Source organism: Panthera uncia, chromosome C2 (assembly GCF_023721935.1).
Source record: "Panthera uncia isolate 11264 chromosome C2, Puncia_PCG_1.0, whole genome shotgun sequence".
Lineage (NCBI taxonomy): Eukaryota > Metazoa > Chordata > Mammalia > Carnivora > Felidae > Panthera > Panthera uncia.
The window spans coordinates 114,934,556-114,952,033 of NC_064810.1; the positions used below are offsets into that span (position 1 = coordinate 114,934,556).

The following is a 17,478-nucleotide window of genomic DNA, read 5'->3' on the forward strand; positions in this document are numbered from 1 at the left end:
AATGTCATCCATATTAGAAAGAAGAAGCAAACTATCACTATTTGTGGATGAATGATCATATATACAGGGAACCCTAAAAACTCCACCAAAAAAACCCTGAGCTAAAAAAACAAATTCAGAAAAATTGCAGGGTATAAAATCAATATACAAAAATCTATCGCATTTTTAAAAAATTTTTAACGTTTATTTATTATTGAGAGAGCATGAGCACGGGAGGGGAAGAGAGACACACACACACACAAACACACAGAATCCGCAGCAGGGTCCAGGCTCCAGCCGTCACTACAGAGAGCCCGACGTGGGGCTCGAATTCGCAAACTGCGAGATCACGACGTGAGCTGAAGTCGGACACTCAACCGACTGAGCCACCCAGGCACCCCAAAATCTATTGCATTTTTATACACTAACAACAAACTATCAGAAAGAGAAATTAAGGAAACAATCCCATTTATAGTTGCATCAAAAGGAATAGAATATCTTGTTATAAATTTAACCAAGAAGGTGAAAGATCCATAATCTGAAAACTATAAGATATTGATGAAAGAAACTGAAGACTCAAATCAATGAAAACATATACAGTACTCATGGATTGGAAGAATTAATACTGCTAAAATGTCCATACAACTATAAGCAGTATACAGGCTCAGTGCAATCCCTATCAAAATTCCAGTGTCATTTTTCATAGAAATAGAACAAACAATCGTAAAATGTGTTTGGAACCAAAAAAAATTCCAAATAGCCAAAGCAATTTTGAGAAAGAAGAACACAGCTGGAGGCGTCACATTTGCTGATGTAAATTATATTACAAAGCTATCTGTATTGACACAGAAGAGAAAGTCCAGAAATCAACCCAAGTATAAATGGTCAATTAATTTAAAACAAAGAGGCAAGAATATACAATGGGAGAAGAGACAGTCTCTTCAAAAAATGATACACAGAAAGCTGGGCATCCACATGCAAAAGAATGAAACTGGATCACTATCTTACACCATACACAAATATTAACTCAAAATGGATTAAAGGATATAAAACCAGAAACCATGAAACCCCTGGAAGAAAATATCTCTTGACATCTCTCTTGATGATTTATATATTTTGGCTCTGGCATCAAAGGCAATGACAACAAAAGCAAAATAAACAAATGGGACTACATCAAACTCAAAAGCTTCTGCATAGCAAAGGAAACCATTGACAAATTTAAAAGGCAACTTACTAAATAGGAGAAGATATTTACAAATCATATAACTGTTAAGGTATTAATATCCAAAATATATAAAGAGCTGATACAACTCAGTAATAACAAAAACTCAAGTTAAAAAAAATAGGCAGAGGATGTAAATAGACATTTGCCCACCAAAGAGGTACATGAAAAGATGCTCATCACTAATCATCATGAAAATAGCAAATCAACACCACAATGTAATATCACCTCACACCTGTCCGAATGGTGGTTATCCAAAAACAAAAAATGACAAACGTTGACAAGGATATAGAGAAAAGGGAACCCTTGCGCACTGCTGGTGGGAATGTAAATTGGTGCAGCCACTATGAAAAATAGTAACGAGGTTCCTCAGAAAATTAAAAATAGAACTACCATACAACCCAGCGATTCCACTTCTAGGCATCAATCTGAAGAAAGTGAAAACACTAATTTGAGAAGATATATGCACCCCATGTTCATTGCAGCATTACTTACAACCTAAGCATCCACTGATAGATGAACGGATAAAGATGTGGTCTATGTACACAATGGATTATTCAGTCACATAAAAAATGAATTTTTGCCATTTGTGACAACACGGATAGACCTTATGGGTATTATGCTAAATGAAATAGGTCAGAGAAAGACAAATACCACATGATTTCACTTATATGTGGAGTCTAAAGGAAGAAAACAAATGAACAAACAAAGCAAAGCAAAACATAGATACAAAAAAAATAGGCTGGTGTTTGCCAGAGGGGAAGGGGTTGAGGGGTAGGCCAAATGGTGGGAAGTGATCAAGAGGTATAAACTTCTAGTTATAAAATAAATGAGTCCTGCAGGTGTAATGTAAAGCATGGCAACTACAGTCAATCAAACTGTATTACAAATTTGGGGGAGAAAATGACCAAATAGAAATACCAGAACTAAAAAATATAACATCTGAAATGGAAAAATCATGGGACAGGCTTAATAGCAGATTGATTTAAAGGTCAATAACTTGAAGACAGAACCATAGAAATTATCCAATTCTAAGAAAAGAATAAAAGAATGAAAACATAAGCAAACCTCAGTGATCTGTTGGGCAATACCGAGAGTTCTAGCATACATACAGTCGGATTCCTTAGAAAGAAGGGAAAAAATGGAGAAGAAATTTAAAAGAAAAACGGTTGAAATATAAACAAATCCATGAATCTCAGAGAACCCCAGGCTAGAAAAATACAAAGGAAACCAAATAATATAGACTAACTGCACAAAACCAAACAGAAAAAGATATCTTAAGGCAGTGATATCCTACTGCCATCAGATAAAAATGGAGATAAAACGTATGATGTCTTTAACGCGGTAGGAATTAAAACAAAATATTGCCAATCTACAGTTCTATATTCAGTAAAGATGACCTTTAAAAATGAAGGCAAGGGGCACCTGGGTGGCTCGGTCAGTTAAGCTCTGATTTTTGGCTTCGGCCCAAGGAATTGATCTCATGGCTCCTGGGATTGAGCCCTAGTTCCTGCTCTGTGATGGCAGCAAGGAGCCTGCTCAGGATTCTCTTTCTGGCCCTTCCCTGCTCATACTCACCCTCTCTCTCAAAATAAATAAATAAACATGTAAAAAAAAAAAAAATGAAGGCAAAATAAATATATTTTCAGATTAATAAAAGCTGAATCTATTGCCAGCAGACCTGCACTTTAAGATCTCCAAAAGGAAATTCTTCACCCCAAAGGGAGATGACACTATATAAAACTCAAATGTCCAAGAAAGAATGAAGCACACATGGAATTGTGCACATAGGGGTAAATATATTTTATTATTTTTATTTTTTAATTTTAATTTATATCCAAATTGGTTAGCATATAGTACAACAATGATTTCAGGAATACATTCCTTAATGCCCCTTACCCATTTAGCCTATACCCCCTCCCACAACCCTGTTTGTTCTCTATTTTTTTTTTAATTTTAAAAATCATTTTATTTATTTTTGAGAGAGCGTGTGAGCAGGGAAGGAGCAGAGAGAGACACACACAGAATGCAAAGCAGGCTCCAGGCTGTCAGCACAGAATCCTATTGGGGGCTCGAACCCACGAACTATGAGATCGTGACCTGAGCCAAAGTAGGATACCCAACCCACTAAGCCACCCAGGTGCCCCTGTTTGTTCTCCATATTTAAGAGTCTCTTATGTTTTGTCCCCCTCCCTGTTTTTATATTATTTTTGTTTCCCTTCACATAGGGGTAAATATAAAAACTATCCTTTTTTCCCCTTCCCTTAATATCTGTAAAAGACTACTCACTCTGAAAGCCAAATTTTAACAATGTACATGGAGTTTATATCTTATGTATAAATAAAATATGTGAACAGTGACACAAAGGATTGAAGAAATGAAATGCACTGTTGCAAATCTCTATTTTTTTTTTACTAAGTGATATTAACTTTAAGTGGATTGTGGCAACATAAAAGCAACCAGTTAAAAATAACAACAAATATGAAAAGATGTACCTAAAAAGCATCAAGTAAAATAAAATAGTTTTTAAAAAGTAATGCAGTTATCACCTGACTTATTCAAGTAGGAACATCATCGTATCATGTCCTTAAGACTTGACGTTGGCTCGCCAAAGCTTTGGTGCTTATTTTTTAGTTTTATACATTAACATGCCATCTCTACATTTGAGAAATGTCCTGTGCTAACGGCATATACAACAGGATTTTAAAAATTTATTCTCACACGCATACTAACAAATAGCACACATACAAAGGAAAATTCCAGAACTCCACTCCCATATATGCCTTCCCCTTTCCAAACTTCTCCCGTAGTGGAGCACCGCCAAGTACGCCTCAGTGCCTAATCTAATTTACTTCTGTCCAGTTCTGATTTTTTGTATAATATCAGGGGCCGTTAGACTCCTCTAGCTCCAATCGGTGGATTGTGCTCCTCCCCAATGACCACCACAGACCTGAAACCCAGGAGTTAGAAAAAAGCATTTGTGCTGAACGGTGGTAATTAACCAACGGCATTCCCCAATCCCCCCTCCACCCGTGTCAGGGAACACTGGCAACCCTACTTCTTCCTTTTTCACCCACGGAGTCCCTCCCTTCCTGCCTCTCAAATCAAGTTGGCCTCCTCCAACTCTTTGGGGGAAGAAAACAAAATGCCTGGGCCCGCGCCAAGGGTCTGGTGGTGGGAACAGAGGCAAATTAACAGGGCTCGGGCGAAGTGGGTGTTTGTTTGTTTTCTTTTCCTTTCCGTGCTCTGTAATCTCGGTTAGCAAAACTCTTCCTCACAGGCTGTGGAACCTGCATCTCTGATTAGATGCAACCGTCGACTTGCCCTTACCTTTCTCTTCCCCTCACTCTAGAGCTGCGACAACCTTCCTCCCCCCGCTCCTTTCTCATTCGGAAGCCCACGCCTCCCGGGACCACCGACCCGAGGCGCCGGAGCGCGGAGCGCGGGGGGCGGGGGGGCGGGGTCGGAGGCCCGCGCGGCCGCGCGCCCCGGGGGAGGGTCCGGGCGAGCCGGGGCCACGCCCCCGAGCCCCGCGCCGCCCCCTCCCCTCCAGGCTTTAGTTTGTTTTTAATTTGGAAAGCCCTCCTCTTCCTGCCCCCTTCCTCCGCTCCTCCTCTTTCCTCGGCTCCGCTAGGAAAGTTAGACCCCGGCCCGGCGTCTCGGGTGCCGAGCGGACGGCGGGCCCGGCGGTGAGTGGGCCTCCAGGGCGGGCGAAGAGCGGGGTCCGGGCGGTGGGCGCCGAGCTGCGTGGCGGGGGGAGGCGGGGGCCTGTGGACGTCCTGGGCTGGCCCTCGGCGGCGCGCTGCTCCCGCAGGTGGCGCGGGATTGCGAAGCGCGTCTTCCCCGAGAGGAGGCGGGACCGACGGGGAGGTGTGCGCCCTGGGAGAACCGGTTGCGCTTCCCAGTGCTTTCGGCCCGGCTTTCTTGCGCCTCCAGTCGGAAGAAGTCGCGTGGCCGGGCTACTCTCGCCACCTCTGCGTCTCTGTCCCCTGGCAGGTTTCCACCTGACCGACTCCTCTTGCATGCCGTAATGAAAACTTAGCTTGATAGTTCTCATTCTTCAGGATGAGGGAACACGTGATAAGAACAAAAATACCTAAAATGTGACTGCATAAAATAAAAAAAATGCATGGCAGATTCCAATAAGTAAAGGCCAATGATACATTTCAAAAATATTTCAACGTATGATAAAGTTCTCATAATCTTTCTATAAAGAACTCAAATCGAAAACAAGAAAAACTAAGATAAAAATGGACAAATGGCAGCTTGTAAAAAAGGAGATACAATTGACTTTCAAACAACAAAAATTAGTCAACCTCGTTATTGTAAGAAACCGATCCAGCTATTCTCCCAGGTATATACCCAACAGAAATAAATACACATATATTGCACATTTTTTGAAATAGCAGAAATTTTGAAAGAACTTAAATTTCCATTAAGTAGCCAGTTAATTGCAGTCATTAAGAACAAGGTTTGTATGAATTGAAATGTGATCAATATGAAGACTTTAGTAAGTTTAAAAACAAATAAACACACAAGACTGTCATGTGTATTATAAGGTACTATAAATATTTGTGTCCCTTCAGAATTGGTATATTGAGTCCTAATACCCAATGTGATAGTGTAGAACCTTTGGGAAATGCTGAGTTTACAAGGATGCCACCCTCATGAATGGCCTCTTATAAAAATATGAGGCAAGGAAAGATCTCTCTCCCTTCCACTTTGTGAGGTTACAGTAAGTCTGCATCTGGGAAGAGGGACTTCACCAAATCAGGCTGGCCCCCTGATCTTGGACTTCCAGCCTCCAGAACTGTGAAAAATAAATATTTGTGGTTTATAAGCCTCCCAGTTTATGCTATTTTTGTTATAGCAGCACAGATGGACTAAGACACAAGGTGTACATATTAGTTTGGTTCTTAGAATGTCTCCCAGAAGACAAAGTATCTGGTATCTCTAAAGAGTAGCTTTAAAGATAAGAAATGGGGATTGGGGCAGAATGAATTTGTATTTTTCATGATATAAGTACTCCATGACTGCTTGAATTTTATGTTGTGTTTGTCTACAGATAACACCTATTCCAAAGAGTATTTTTAAATATTTATTTAAATTTATTTATTTAAATTCAAGTTAGTTAACATACTGGTTTCAGGAGTAGAGCCCAGTGATTCATCATTTGCATATAACACCCAGTGCTCATGCCAACAAGTGCCCTCCTTCATGCCCATCACCCCCCACCCACCTCCCCTCCAGCAACCCTCAATTTTCTCTCTGTCTTTAAGAGTGTCTTATGGTTTGCCTCCATTTTTATCTTATTTTTCCTTCCCTTCCCCTAAATTCATCTTTTGAGTTTCTCAAATGAGTTTCCACATATGAGTGAAATCATTTCTCTTTCTCAGACTTATTTTTCTTAACATAATACACTCTAGTTCCATCCACATTGTTGCAGATGGCAAGATTTCATTCTTTTGATCGCCAAGTAATATTCCATTGTGTATGTGCGTGTGTGTGTGTATATAGATAATACACACACATGCACGCACACATATCTTTATCCATTCATTAGTTGATGGACTTTTGGGCTCTTTCTACAATTTGGCCAGAAGGAATCCTTATTTTTCATGATATGAGTACTCCATGACTGCTTGAATTTTTTGTTATTGTTTGTCTGCAGATAACACCTATTCAAAACGAGTCCATTTTTATAAATGTAAGATTTCTTGTCAAAGTGATTCAATCTCATAAGCCGCATGATCTCCTGCTTTGTTATAATTTTCGATACTAGAAGACTAGATGGGTAATAATACAATAAGATGTTATCTGTTAATAGTCCAGATATAATTAACATGGTAAGTCTATTATACATCTTATATAAACCTCATGAGAACATTGTTCTTCCAATATTTTTATACTTCATAATGGCAAAAACTATTCCTTGAAAGCTAAGATTGAGAGAGACCTAATAGTCTCTAAAGCATTTAAACTAATTTAAGATACTTAATAAAATTTATCCAGGAACTGTAGTTATAGGCTTGTTTCCATTCAGTCTCATGCTTTTATTTTAAAATAAAGCCACAAGCTGACCTTTACAATCCTTAACATTCACCAAAAAGAAAAGAAGGAAATATTCTATCATATACCGTTTGTTTGGACAGTCATGGCATGAATAAAATAAGGAATATATTCATGTAGATTACAAAAATGGTAATATAAAATTGATTAGATTTTGCCAAATGTCATTTAGTCCTAGTGAAAAGCATTCACTTCTCAAGTTTTTTTTTTAATGATCGATTCCATGATAATACATAATTAAATGAATACATTACATTTACAGTTCTAATAATAAAAGATACCATGAAATTACGGATATCTGTATATTTATGTTATCTCATAGTAATAAATGTTTATTTATCTTATTAGTGCAAAGCCTATATAGTGACTTTTAGGTTAGTTTTTCTATTCCCAGCATATGTGACAGGAAACTAGTAAGGTGCCAACACCAACGTGCTGAATAGGAGTAACTGAATTCTTCATAGTCGTTGGATTTGACTTCTTATTGAGCCCACACAGCTATCTAGATCTTTCTCTTTTTTAATTTTATTTTTTTTAACATTTATTTATTTTTTGAGAGAGTATGAGCAGTAGAGGGGCAGAGAGAGAGGGAGTCACAGATTTGGAAGCAAGCTCCAGGCTCTGAGCTGTCAGCACAGAGCCCGATGCAGGGCTCCAACTCAGGAACGTGAGATCATGACCTGAGCCAAAGTTGGATGCTTAACCAACTGAACCACCCAGGCGCCCCTCCCTTTTTTTTTAATTTTTGATTTTTAATTTTTGTTTTTTTAACAACAGCTATCTAGATCTTAAGTAACCAAGAAACTGATGAAACTCATCAACACAGTATACTGCAAGAGCCAAGATTAAAAACCTATTAAGAGAATTGAACTTGAAAGAGTGTGCATAAACTATGCCTCTGGTGAACTCAGAAGGTCTTTTTACTTACAGATTCACTACAAGAGACTACTTTGTCAGTTCTGGGGTTTTCAATAGATTAACTTTTATTTAATTTTTCAAGGTCATCACAACAAATACATGTTCCTTTTATATTTTTAATTTAGTGGTATTGGGCGTTCTAAATGTAAATAGGCGTTTTTGCTGCTACTATAGATGACTTCAAATTACAGTGATTCTTGCCTTTTTTTCTTTGCTTTGCTATAAAATATACATATAAAATTTGTTATAAAATATATATACATATATACAATATACCATTTTAACTATTTTTAAGTGTATGGTGCAGTGGCAGTTCTATTTTTATTATTTTTTCAACTTATTCAGATTATTACAATCTATTATACATTGCTTACATTTTTTTTCCTCTAGGTTTTTCAGACTTTTTAAAAACAAAATTATCCACATTATAATTACTCATATTATAAACATTTTATGATTTTTGCAAAAGGAACCATACCTTTTATAGTTGGCAATAAGATTGTATCAGGGGGTTTCACTATAATTTATTTACTTAAGCATTATGAAATATGTGCATTATTTTTCTTGAGTTTCAACATGATGAAAAATATGCAGTGTTTACACTGTCCAGAACAAATTCAAGTATAACTGTTTAAAAATATATTTGGGGCTCCTGGGTGGCTCAGTCGGTTAAGCATCTGACTTTGGCTTAGGTCATGATCTCATGGTTTGTGAGTTCAAGCCCTGGGTCAGGCTCTGTGGTGACAGCTCGGAGCCTGGAGCCTGCTTCGGATTCTCTGTCTCCGTCTCTCTCTGCCCCTCCCCCACTTGTGCTGTCTCTCTCTATCAAAAATAAATAAAATATTAAAAAAATATATATTTAGCCATTTTCTTTTTCTGAAGCATTTTGGATAATATTTACATGCTTGAGAAGGTAGGAAGATGACTAAACATTTTGGAGATATTTTCATTAAATTGACAAAAAGTTTGGGAGATAAGCCAATTGTTTGTAGGAACAATATATATCCTATTAATCATCCATTTTTAAAATATTTACTATTTTAGATACTCCAGAATAGTATTTTAACTGGTTTAATAAATGATTAATGTTACAATATAAGAATATATATTTACTTAAAAAAATCTTCAGCAACTTGACCTAATACAAAAATCACAACAAAATGCCTCTTTTAAAGTTTGCTATAGAAGGTTTCAATTTGTATTTCAATTTTATTCTCAATTATTTTTGTATTATTTTAATATCAAAGGTTTATATAGTTGCAAGTTTTTCAGAAAGTACCCAAGAGAAAAGAAATAATCTGTAAATTTGATCATGTCTTAGGTTCTTGGGATCATTCCCCTAGGTCATAATTACTTACCTTTAGGTAATTCTATAATTCTGTAATTGAATAAGTACATGCATACAATAAAAAAGACACTAATTCCTTTTTTAAAAAGCAGAAGTTATTTTTTTTTTTATCTTGGATTGGATTTTGGTAGCAGAGACAGACCGCTGTCCCAGGAATGAATAGTAATAGGTAAGTTTGAACAAATGATGACTTGAGAGATGACAGAAGTGAAATCTGGGGTGCCCGCCATGGTTCATGACACAGTTTGTCATACCTGTGCACAGTCCTTCATTAAGACCCACCTATGCAGCGTTTTTTTGCAGCAAATTTCATCATCTTGAGATTGGATGCCAATATGACCTAATAGATGATCATTGCCCATAGCTAAATTTTATCCCAGCTAGCTATTCAGTCTTGAATTCGATAAATTTACAGCGGTGTAATCACATTTTTAAGAAGAAAAGGAAAGCTTCTGTTTATATTTTAAAGGTTCTCTAAATGTACATGAGAAATGTAAATCAGTCAGGTTGCAGGTAGAGAATAGAGTGTTATCAGTAAATATTTCAGTGGTACCAGGAAGTTATGCTTATTTGTATACAATCCCAAGTTGTATTTGGGAGTAAACCCAGTATAATATGAGGTCAGTTTCAGGGATACTGCTGCATGATCGCCTTTGAGTTGAGCAGATCCTTGAAAAATAAACAGTCCCAGAGAGTTCACCATAGTTAAGACCTATTATTTTTATTAATTTAAAAACATTTTCTAATTTCCCATGGATTATTGAGAAATATTTCATTTCTAAGTTTTGGAGGTTTTTCTCTTATCCATGAGTTAGTGGTCCCTAGTTTAATTCCATTATGGTCAGAGAACAAACTTCATGCAATATAACATATATATTTAGTAATTAATATTCAAAAATTAAAACCCCATAAACTGATATTTCTGATCATTGGGGTCTTAAATTATCGGTATATAAATGCCGCATCTTTATACATCCATCCACTCCTTATAAACATACTTTAAACTTCTGAAAAAAAAATTTCAATCTTTCTCTTTAAAAAATTCTAATTTCTTTGTTCTTGTCATTGAAGTTAGTTTTGACTTTACATTTAACAAGAGTTATCTGTTCAGGAATTTTGAAATATGGCTATTTAACCTTTCTTTTCCAGCCTTGTGGTTTGATATTGTAAATAATTTAACATAATAATCCTAGAAGAAAACAAAGGTAGTAAGCTATTTGACATTAGTCTTAAAGATACTTTTGCATCTGTCTCATCAAACAAGTACAGCAAAAGCTAAAATAAGCAAGTGGGACTAAATCAAACTGAAAAACTTTTGCATAGTTGCGGAAACCATCATCAAAATGAAAAGTCAAACTACTGAATAGGAGAAGATATTTATAATGATATATCTGATAAGGGATGAATGTCCAAAACATATAAAGAGCTCCTATAACTCAATATGAAAAAAACAAAAAGTTCGGCTAAAAATGGGCAGAGAATATGAACAGTCATTTTTCTAAAGAAGACATACAGACTTCCAACCGGCCCACAAAAAGATGTACCGCCTCATTAACCATCAGGAAAATGCAAATCAAAACCACAATGAGATATCACACTGTCAGAATGGCTGTTACCAAAAGACAAGAAATAACAAGTGTTGGTGAGGATGTGACAAAAAGGGAACCCTTGTGCACTGTTGGAAATATAAATTATTTCAGTCACTATTAAAATAGTATGGAGTTTCAAAAAATTAAAAAATTACCATACAATCCAGCAATCCCACTTCTAGGTAGGAGAATGGACTACATAGGGGAAGAAGATTAAGAAATACAGTTTTCCAGTTATAAGAAATAAATAAATATGATGGGGCTATAATGTACAACACAGGGAACATAGTCAATGTTACAACTTTGTATGGTGACAAATGGGAACTAGACTTAATGTGACCTTTTAGCAATGTATGTAAATATTGAATAATTGTGCTGTACACCTGAAACCAATACAATATTATATGCCAAATATTCTTCAAGAAAAAAGAAATTAACCAAATACGATCATTTCAAAATAGCTCAAAGACCATGCCTACCTGATTATGAAATGAACTTCAAATTCAAAGAAACATATGTTTGAACGGGTCATTTCCACTTTTGATTCTACCAAATCTGTCACCAGAACTGCTAGGTTTTGTAGAGACACTAAAGAGTGGCTCATTAAAATATATTTACTTTTCTAGTCGGTTTTCCCTCCCCACCCTACCTCAGAGGCAAGTACCAAAGGGATCTGGTGTAGCTGAAAGGCAAGCACCTGCAGCCGTTGAGGCACATGCGGAGCTGTGGCTTTGAGGGAGCTAGGTTGCCCATGCTTGGGTCCTGGAGAGATGCCTTTGAGCTTCTCTGTGCTACTGTTTCCCTCTCTGTTATGCTACCTGTTCTCTAGAACTTTTTACAAAATGAAATGGATTGATATTTCTAAACTGTCTTCGAAGGTGCGGGGGAAGTGACAGTTTAAAGATAGAGATGGTCAATAATGATGGGATCAAATTCTGATTCGATAGATTGGCCATAAAAATAATAATCAGTTTTGGATATCTCAGATATCTTAGCCTTCCCCATATGCTGATGTAAGCTTAAGAAGTTTCAGAAATGTTCAGAAAAGAAGGTAAGCAAAAGAATGCTTATTAAGTTTAGGGAATTCACCACAAGAATCTAGTTACACCCTCAATGTGTAAGCTTGGGAGGGAGCAGAGTCCATATTTCTGGGTCTCCCTGCCAAATCTGATTTGAATCATTCCTTATTAACAATTTCACTGTGCCTGTACTGGAAAATATGTGTTAATTTTGGTTTATTCACTTATAGAATGCTAGCAACTCAACTATGTTGATGTTCAATACAGAATCCACAGGCAAGCTAAATGGAGATACGTTGCATTTGTTATTTTATTATTATTTTTTTTTTTTTGCATTTGTTATTTTAAACTTCCAGTTGGGGAGGCTGCTTGCCTAAGTACCCATTACATTTGTATTTGTCCTTATCTTGCTTCATTTGAAGAAATTAATAAATTATATAGTTTTGAACTAGCAATAGATGATTTGAAGTGTCTCTTACAAAAGGAGGAATCAGATCCTTTTGAATGTGAGGTTAAAACTGCATAACAGTACTGTATATCTGCTATTCTACACTATGTCTTGCATTTTTCTAAAATCTATTAAGCCAGTATAAGTTAAATTTTGTTTTGAGCAGTGCATTACTAGTATTTTCAAGTACTAGAAGGAATTAATTCTATTTAATGGTATTATAAAACAATAGCCATAATTTTCATGTAGTAATTTGACAACGATTAAAGGAAATGAATATTCAGTGCTAAGATGTTCATTCATATGTGATATGGGCTTAAACAGAAGGACCCTTCCTAGAAAGAAAATATCTGGGCATAATGTTCCCAAATTCACCTATAGACCCAAAATCTTAACATAAATTATTTTATACCAAGGCAATAGACAATAACCATATGTACATAAAAACATTTATGTGAAAGGCTATTTTATGGTATTAATCATAATACCAAGAAAAATTAAAGCAATAACAAAATAGTTTGAATGAGTTAAGGTAAAGCCATTAATAGATTGCTTTATAGTTACTAAAGTTGTGGTTTGAGAAATATTTGTTACATCCAAAATATATATTCATTAATGTATGACTATAATTGTAGTCTAATTTTATTGTAAGATGTATTGTAACTCACTCTGCATGCATACACACAGAAATTCACATACACACAAATGGATTATGCCAACATTTTAGGGATGATTACTTTGGGAAGGTAAGAACAATGATGTAGCTCATTTCTTCTTTATGACTTTTTGCGTTTCTTGATTTTCTGTAGATACTTATTACTTTGATAATAAAAACAATGTTTTATTGTATGTGTATGTTATTGTAATAATTTTCTAAAATTTCCAGCATGCTGGGGTGCCTGGGTAGCTCAGTCCGTTAAGCACCCAACTTTGGCTTAGGTAATGGTCTCACAGTTAGTGAGTTCAAGCCCCGCAACAGGCTCTGTGGTGACAGCTCAGAGCCTGGAGCCTGCTTTGGATTCTGTGTCTCCCTCACTCCCTGCCCCTCCCTCACTCACACTCTGTCTCTTTCTGTCTGTCTCTCTCAAAAATAAAAAAAATAAATAAACATTTTAAAAAAATTGAAATTTTCAGCATGCTAATGCTGGAGGAGGTCATCGAGAGGATGTGACCACCATTTGACCTGTGAGCTGGACCTGGGCATTTGTGACTCATCCCCTCTCCTGTCCTTGGAATGTGTACTCTACGTGCTTTCGCCAGCTGCCTCAGGACACAGCGTTGAGATAGTAATGTGGTGTTGAGACCTCGAGGATGGTGTACATGACAACCCAGGTAAGTCCTCCATATGAACTTGTAAGATTCTGGTGGTGGTTGTAAAGATCTACTCACAGCCTGCAGCCATCCAAGACCAGCCTTGTGTGTAAGGTCCCTTGTTTATTAAACTTGCTACCTCCCAATCTGGAGTGGTCTGCCTTTTTGTCCCCCCCCCCCCAGCTGCCTGTGGAGACTGGTTTCAGATTACATTCCAGAAGCTACCAAGGTTGTGAACTAAGCTTTAATCTACCTGTAACAATTAAATTGGAACAGCCGTCTATGGATATAGAAAAATAAATAACGTATTAACCTTTTACTGCAAAGACTACTAAATGATTCATTTTTAAGCACAGCATACTTACTTAGTTAGGATTATTGGCACATTAACATGTATGAACCCAGCCTATATCCCTACTGTGAAATACGAGTTATGAAATTTGAACACTTTAAAAGTATTGTTCCTATTTACTAAGAGCTTTATCAAGGCTCTCACATAAACAAGCATAATTGTATAAATAGTCTCTCATTTTATATCGTAAAGCCTACTATAGTAACATAGAGTAAAAATACTCTATTTTTCATATTGCAGGGTTGCAAAAAAAGACCTCTATGTTAAAGATTTAATGGATATTATATTTTCCTAATTTTCAGGTGTTTGTAACACTTTGTATCACTTGCTCTTTTAAGTCTATTGCTATTGCTATCTAAATCCATTCATCTGAATGATACGACATGATGAAGCTATACTCAACTAACAGCGAACCCTGCAGACACTTGAGATGCACTCTCTTTTGTCTTGCAGTTAGCTAGGAATAGAAAAGACCCCTTCCACAATGTCTCCATTTTATTTTAGTCCATTCCAGTATTAATGCTTCGTGTAAAACAATGCTCCTGAAACTTTACCTGCTAGAATTATAAACAGTGGAGGTGAGGAAGAAGCTAGTGGAGACAGCAGGAAGCCCAGCATAAAATCTTATGCATGGGTGCTCAATACTTGTTAAAAGGCTAACAGCTTTTTTATAGGCTATTCTTGAATATAGATATTTATTCTTGGTCTTTTCATTAGTTTATATATTTTATCTATTGAAATAATAGTAATAATGAAACTTTATTGAGGGCTTGCCTGTGCCAGGCACCGTTTTAAATGCTTTCTACACAGAGTAGTTTTCATCTTTACAACAAGAGTTCTGTACGTGGATCTAACTATGATCACACCGTGTTATATAGGATAACCCGACAACAAGGAGATTGCCTGATTCACCCCCCATTAAGGACATCTCTGGAACTTGAACCCACACTCTGGACCACTGTCCACGCCATCTGAAGTGTGCCAACAGTGGCTGTTAATCCCTTGTATCCGTGTTAATCCCATAGAGGAAGATGGAGTGTAGCAGCTGCAGAAGATTTACAGAAACCATTTTCCCTGCTCCTGGTAAGTAAGAATCAGAAGGAATTGTCCAGACAGTGACCCCCTGGCTTTCTTTTCTCCCCACTCACAGTTGAAGGCACTGGAGACAGGCAGGACCCAGGGTTTTAGATTGCATGTGCAGGTTCCCACGTCTCATGCCTCAAGAATTGCAAGATGACGTATCCAGCAGCTCCTTTGCCTAGTGGATAGGACACCTTCCAATATATACAGGGCTGCAAAGGGCTGACCATTCTGGTTTTGTGATTGAGGTTTTAGATGTTCATGGTGTGGGCTTGAGAGTTTGTGTTTTCATTGAGCTTTGTTAGCCCATCACTGTTGACAAAGTTGGAATTGAAAAGCAAGATACTGAGCAGCTGCAGTGTTGGATGCAGCAAGGGGTCCATGTTGATGCTCTCTTGCTGTGGGATGCCTTCTATGCCATCAGAGCTGCCTTGCAAAACCAGCAAACCATAACTTCACCAACCTCGTCCTGTCCAGCCTCATGGCTCCTTCCTTCTTCCCTCCCGCTGTCACCACTAACTTCCTCCTCACCTCTGCTGTTTATAATTCTAGCAGGTAAATTTTCAGGAGCATTGTTTTACACTAAACATAATACTGGAATGGGCTACAATAAAATGGAGACATTGTAGAAGGGGTCTTTTCTATTACTAACCCAGCTCGTATCCTTATGATTGTTACTTTAAATTCTGATTCAGGCATATTACTTATGTCTGTTTCAGTTAGATTCCCAACTGTGGCCTCTTGTTTTTTCTTTTGGAATCAATATCTCCTTCTTGGCATTTTCTCTAGCTCTTTTTTTCTATGTATTAGGAAAGCCTTTTATATTTCCTGCTACTGAGAGTAATGGCTTTATGAAGCAGAGGTCATACACTGTCCAGGGCCCGGTGCCTTCAGAAAGTGTCTCCAGTGTATGCTATGTGCACTCTGCTGCTGTGTTTTGGCTACTCTTTCCCTTAGGTCACTCCTCTCCGGAATTTCCCCTTGCCTGCAGTGGGGAGTGTTTGGACCTTGGCCAGAGTGTGGCAGGTTTTAATTACGTGTTCTCTGGTCCGCTTGCTCTTTCCACTAAAGCTGAAGCTTTGCAGCACTCTGTGGTCAGTGGACATGGTGCATGCAAGGGCTTGTATTGGTCTTCCAGGGGAGGGGCCCACTGCTCTGTTTGTCAGACACATTTGCCCCAGAAAAGCAGCATGAGCAGAGCATAGGGGGCAGGGCTTGGTGTAGGTAGTTCAGACCACCATTGTTGGCACTGTGCTGCTTACTGAAGTTAGTTTATGCTAAGGGGCGGCGAGGAAAATGGCTCCAGCCAACTCTCTAGTCCGCACAGAGGGGAGTGCACACCTGCTGCTGCCTGGGAAGCCTTCCCAGAAGAGCTAATAATCTCCCCTGTTTGTGTCCCAGGCGTTTCGTAGATCACTGCCTTCACCATGTCTGTCTGGGCCATCTGCCGGCCTGGTAGCCCAGTGCACCTGTGTTCTATCCCAGGCAGGCCGACTGAGTTTTAAAATTCTAAACTAGAGATTTGGCATGGCAGGGACCCTCGCTTGGTTCTTTGGGGGAGGTTCTCATTACTCTGGGACTGGTGCAGGTTTGTCTCAGAAGGGCAGTCCCACCAAAGCACAGGGGCATGGAGTTTGGAGTGAAGCACAGCAAAGAGCCAGTGTCCCGGCTAGCTGCCCTTAGCAGGTGTCTCTGCACCTGTGCTGAGGGGTAAGGGAGTGAAATGGCAATACCCCTCTCCCAGATGTGCCCCAGATGTGTTTGTTCTGTTAGTCCTTAGATTGGTTTCTTGGGTATTCAGAATGATTTGATATTTATCTAGCTGTGCTTGAGGTCTGGGGCAAGTCTAGGGTCCTCCTGCTACTCTGCCATCTTAGTTCCCCCCCCCCCCTTTTCAACCTATGGCACCTTTTGCTCTTGCTGAGAGATGGAGAAGGCTGAAAACAATCCGCTGAATGTTAAGGAACAGTTATGTTGACAATATGTATGCTTATATCAACTGGAAATTATTCTGCCTCATGTAACATGCTAACTAAATAGAGACATGTTGTTATAATAACAGATAGTATGCAAATTCTGAGATTGTAAAAGAAAGAAATTTGTATAAGAAGGAATTGAGAACACTAGGTGGTGGGGAAAAATT

At 38.0% G+C, this 17,478-nt stretch overlaps 1 protein-coding gene across 1 annotated transcript in view; it reads left to right on the plus strand.

The window, feature by feature from the left end:
* Positions 1–4,688: 4,688 nt before the first annotated feature.
* Positions 4,689–17,478, plus strand: part of PLSCR4 (phospholipid scramblase 4) — a 133,418-nt gene continuing 120,628 nt past the window's right edge. Inside the window, exon 1 of the mRNA XM_049628693.1 lies at positions 4,689–4,890. The gene's annotated coding sequence lies outside the window, so the exon portion shown is untranslated. The remainder of the gene's footprint in view (positions 4,891–17,478) is intronic.